Source organism: Balaenoptera borealis (assembly GCF_965194805.1).
Source record: "Balaenoptera borealis genome assembly, chromosome: 5".
Taxonomy (NCBI): domain Eukaryota; kingdom Metazoa; phylum Chordata; class Mammalia; order Artiodactyla; family Balaenopteridae; genus Balaenoptera; species Balaenoptera borealis.
In genome coordinates, this window is record NC_138862.1 from 76,495,453 (window position 1) to 76,501,364 (window position 5,912).

A 5,912-nucleotide genomic window follows, 5' to 3' on the forward strand; every position below is an offset into this window, starting at 1 on the left:
TTCTCATGGATATAATAGCTTTAGGAATTGAGTATAATAACATACACTTAATGTAGTATTTATTTTAACAATAAACTTTCTTGCCTATTATCATATTTCATTCTTCTGGCAACCCTGGTATCTGTAGGTGCTTGTATTTTTTTTAATCACTCACATTTTAGAGAAATGAGATTTAGAAATCCCTGATTCTACCAACTTCTAGAGCCAAGGTTGGATTCTACATATCTGGATTCTAAATTCATTTTACTTCCAAAATTCTTATAAATATTTGTTCTGTTTTTTCAATTTCATATTGAAGAGTTTTATAATAATTCTAATTATTTCCATGTCTTAGCAGAAATATGTATTTTTGCATATTTCTTAAGTGACTTTAAATCATATTAAATGTCATATTGCATCTTGAGAGCTTCTGCCATAGTTGGTTATAATCTTAAACCATAATTATAATATTATAAAAGGCAATTTACACTTTATCAGAAAAAAAGTCTGTAAAAAGCATATTTTTCTTTTCAATAAAAAAAATTGTGTCAATTTGTGTAGCTAAAAATACGACTATTTCCATTGTTTCCAAAATTAGATAGAATCCACTGGAAGGTTTAAGATGTTATTATAAGGAAATAACTCTCTTCATCTTCCTTTTCCCCAAATACTTAAGTCTGTGTTAGAATGTCTAAATGAATGAACTCAAGATCACATGTCTACAGGGCATAGATGATATGAATAAGTGAAATGATAGTAGATGTACTCAGTGTCTCATGATTGATTATGACAGAAAAGTAAGTATGGAATGTGATATTTTTAATGAATTAAAAACAAATCAGAGAAACTTCTGGTTTCAGCCCTGGCATGTAAGGAGCTTGGAAGTAGTCACTTTCATTTTCACAACAAGAAGAAAGCTGAACAAATTGAAAATCAACAACTTTTCTTAAATCCAGCTGAGAATTGATCTCACAGGGAAAATCGCTAGGGAATTGTAATATATGTACATGTATAGCTGATTCACTTTGTTATAAAGCAGAAACTAACACACCATTGTAAAGCAATTATACTCCAATAAAGATGTTAAAAAAATAATAAAATACAACTACACACCAATTAGAATGACTAAAATTAAAAAAAAAAAAACAGAAACAAAAATTTGACAGTACCAAATACTGACAAGGATGTGAAGCAACAAGAACTCTCATTCATTGCTGGTGGGAATGCAAAACAGTACAGCTACTTTGTAAAAATGTTTGGCAGTTTGCTGCAAAGATACGCATAGTATAACCAGTGATCCAGCAATAGAACTCATAATATTTACCCAACTGAGTTGAAAACTTATGTCTACACAAAAATCTGCACACAAATGTTTACAGCAACCTTATTTATAATCACCCAAATTTGGAAGCAACAACCAAAATGTCTTTCAAAGTTTAGAGGATAAACAAGCAGTGGTATATCCATTGGGGTATTACTCAGTGGTTAAAGGAAATGAGCTATCATGCTACAGAGAGACCTGAAGGAACCTTAAATGCATATTGCTTTGTGAGAGAAACCAGTTTGAACAGGCTACATACTACATAATTCCAACTATTTGGTATTCTGAAAAACGGCAAAACTATAGAGACAATAAAAAGAGCAGTGTTTGCCAAAGGCTTAGAGGAAGAGGTGAGGAATGAATAGGTAAAGCACAGGAGATTTTTAGGGTGGTGAAACTATTATGTATGACACTATAATGGTGTATCCATGATGATATGTATCTGTCAAAACCCACTGAATTGTACAACACAGAGTGAACATTAATGTAAACTATTGATTTAGCTAATAATGTATTTGTTCCTTTGTTGTGTTGTTTAATTACTTGTAACAAATCTACCATAATAAAGAAAGATGTTAATAATAGAGGAAACTCTGTGTGTGTGTGTGTGTGTGTGGTGGGGAGTAATTGATATGGGAATTCTGTACTATCTGCTCAATATTTCTGTAAATCTAAAACCATTAAAATCTATTAATTAAAAGTCTATTAAGTAATTTAATAATAAAAATCTGTTAATTTAAAAATATACCAACTAAGAAAAATGAATCAGAAATTTTCTTTCAATAGAATCAGTGCAAAGAACAGTGTTTATTCTATAAGAACAATAAACAGTTATAAAATAAATTTAAAATTAAAATATACTATTTAAAATAGCATAAAAAATAAACTGGGATGATTCGAAAAAGAGATGTGTAAGATTTCATACAGAAAATTATGAAATTTTGTTGAAATGTATTTACTAATATATAAATAAATAGAAGGGTAGATCTTGTTCATATATTGAAATATTCAACATGATGAAGATATCAACTCCAGAACAATCTATATTTTCAGTGAAATCTAACAAAAATTATAAAATTTATAGGAAACGTAAATAATGAAAATAACCATAGTAACAGATTTCCCCACAAATTTTCACAACTTCCTATAAAACCATATTAATTAAGAGTGGGTGTTATTAACCTAAGTTTAGATTCCTAAACCAAAGGATCAGAATTAATAGCACAGAGACAGAATTACATAAACGTGCATGCTTGATATGATAGAGGTAGTTTTACAGGTCATTGGGGAAAGGTTGAACTTGACAGTTTATGTGAGAATGTAACAGAGAAGAACAAAACTGACTCCGTATTGGATCCTTTAGCTCTAACCTTTGTTCTCTGTTGCCTGTGCTTTAGTCAGGCTGGCTCTGCACCTTTGTAAAAGAATGTTGCCTATATAGCCTGAAATACACTTGATAGCCCATTCTCAAGGCTCTGCTTCCCAGGCTTGACCTTTAAAGGTATAACACTTTTCATTCATATAGAGATAAAAAGTTACAGAACAGAAAGTAACATATGTCTTGTTGGAGTCTTACAGGAACATTGTGACCAGACCTACGTTTACAGCTGCAAGAACAAAGGATTCAGGCACCAAGAAGTTTGTAACAACCAGCCACATCACCTCCCCTTTACGTATAAAAGAAACCTGAATTCTAACTGCGGTGAGATGGTTCTTTGGGACACTGGTCCACCATCTTCTTGGCCTGCTGCCTTTCCAAACAAAGTCGCTATTCCTTGCCCCAACACTTTGTCTCTTGATTTATTGACCTGTCATGTGGCGAGCAGTATGAGCTTCGACTTGGTAACAAGAACATTTGTTATTTATGTTAAAAAATAAGGGCTTCCCTGGTGGCGCAGTGGTTGGGAGTCTGCCTGCCAGTGCAGGGGACACGGGTTCGAGCCCTGGTCTGGGAGGATCCCACATGCCGCGGAGCGACTGGGTCTGTGAGCCACAACTACTGAGCCTGCGCGTCTGGAGCCCGTGCTCTGCAACAAGAGAGGCTGCGATAATGAGAGGCCCGCGCACCGTGATGAGGAGTGGTCCCCGCTCACTGCAACTGGAGAAAGCCCTTGCACAGAAACGAAGACCCAACACAGCCAAAAATCAACCAATAAATAAAATTTTAAAAAATGGTTATACCCAAGATCATAAATAAAATGCAATGTGGTATTTAAAAAAAATAATAAAATAAAATAATTGAACCCCCTACTGCAGATTTTATATAAAAATCAACATTATTTACATTAAATTCATACATGTAAAAGATAAAACTATAAATAGTTAGAAAATCATATGGAGAATATTTTATTACCTTAGTGTAGAAAGTATTTTCTACACAAAACACACACAGCCACAAAACAAAAATTCATAAAGGAAAATATTGGTAACTTAAATTTGGTAATTAAAATTGTGAACTTTTTTAATCCAAAAAATGTCTTAAAATATAAAATATTGAGTCATAAACTGGGAGAATATATTTTAAACATATAAATCTAGCAAAGAATTAAAATTTGAATACATGAAGTAAACTTATCAATCAATAAGGATAAAAAATAAAACTGAAAAAATGTACAAGAGAAATTGCAGAGAATAGAAGAACTAATATCCAATTACTGAATAAACATATGAAAATAAGTTAATTATCAATATTAATAGAAAAATGTAATTGGGAACTGCTTGGAGATACAACTTCACAAACATTTCTCTGATTGGTCTAAAAAAGGTTACTGATTTTTCAGTTTGTTCAGTTTTTTCTTGTTGTAAGGATGAGAATGACAGTTTCCAAGGTCTTTACATGTCAGAGCTGAAACTGGAAGGCTTGTTCTTCTGTTCTTTAAATCACACTTTTAAGAGAAGGAAAAACAAGCAAAACTTTGAGAAAATATTTATATACCATATATCTGATGAAGGACTTTTGACCATAATATATACAGAATCCTTGAAACTCAATATTTGAAAAATTAAGCAACTCAGTTAAAAAATGGAAAAAGATTTTATCAGTTTCTTTAAAGAAGATACATGAGTGGTAAATAAGCACATGAAAATATGCTTGACATTAGTCTTAGGGAAATGCAAATTAAAATCACAATGAAGTACCACTTCATACTTGTTAGAATGACAAAAATTAGAAAGCCTGCTCTTGCCAAGTGTTGAAAAGGATATGGAGAAGATGGAATTTTCATGCTGTGCTGACAAAGAATATAAAACACTACATTTTGGAAAACAGTGTGGAAATTTCTTACAAGGTTAAACATATACCTGTCATATGATCCTGCCATTCCACTTCTATTAATTACCCAAGAGAAATGAAGCTTTATGTCCATACAAAGATGTGCACAAAGCAGTTTTGTTTGTAATAGTTCTTAACTGGAAACAACCTAAATGTCCATAATTATTGACTGGGTTAACAAATTGTATTATATTCAGGATTATTGACACATGCAACAGTATGGATGAACCCCAAAATAATTGTGCTGAGTTAAAGGAGCTTGATGAATAATACATTCATATGTCAAAATTATCAAATTTTATACTTTAGAAATATGAAGTTTATTGTATGTCAATTTTACTTTTAAAATCTGTTTTTAATGCCAAAAATAGTAAAAATACCAATGAAATGGAAAAATTCATATAAGTTAACTTATGAAACTGACTTAAAAAATAGAGTGAGCAATTTGTCCTCTATTTCTTTTTTTTTTTTAAAGGAATTCCTTTATTTTTATTTATTTATTTACCTCTATTTCTTTTTTAAATGGAAAAATTGTTTTAAAAATCCGTATGCAAAATTACATAGAATGTTTACATGGTTTCACCAAAAGTTCACAGTACTGATCTCTTGATCTTATATAAATTCTTCTAGGGAATATCCAAAGAGACAGTACTCAAATGATGAGGCTTCTGCATTCTAGCCTAATTATTCTAATCTATTATTTAACTACTCTTATTTTGTAACTTAATTGTCTTATTTATCTTTAGATTAAAAATACATTAATGCCATGCTTGTACATTTATGATTATTCCTCATCACCAATTTTCCCACAAATTTCTCATCAATTTCTCTCACCATTGTCTTTCCTCAATGTATCAGTATTCCCAACTTTCCAATAAGTAGAAATCTTTTCTTCTTATAAGGCATATATGTCACTTTTATTAAAAAAATGTGATTTAGTTTATACTTGTCTTCAGCTGACTGTCACTAGCAACAGCAAAGTTAGTTAAACCCACTGCTTTCTCTCTTTCCTGCCACAGTTAAATCTGATATCCTGAAAGGTTGCTTGTCTCAGCAGTTTAGCTTGTAGCTCCTTGTCTCAGCCAATAATTAATGCAGAATGTGCCCTTGGGATTTTCACACCTGGGTGTGCCTCTGAGACTCTGCTGTTTCAATAAAGACATCATTAGTTGGGCCTACAAAACTATAGCATACACTTTTGAAAGCAGTCTATGCAATCTTCACAATATGCTTATTCTTCTTCTTCCTTTTAATTAGTCCCACATTCACTATATTTGGAAATTATCTGTCACAATTTGTAATTATAAGGAGTAAATATTTGGTAAATTCATTAAATCTGGT

At 31.6% G+C, this 5,912-nt stretch overlaps 1 long non-coding RNA gene across 1 annotated transcript; it reads right to left on the minus strand.

Annotated features, from left to right (window-relative positions):
- Positions 1–946: 946 nt before the first annotated feature.
- On the minus strand, positions 947–5,494 carry LOC309629274. Its single transcript, XR_014244970.1, has 3 exons — positions 5,077–5,494; positions 3,545–5,021; positions 947–3,186 (listed from the first exon to the last, which is right to left on the minus strand). It is a non-coding gene; the product is annotated as an uncharacterized lncRNA (long non-coding RNA).
- Positions 5,495–5,912: the final 418 nt, after the last annotated feature.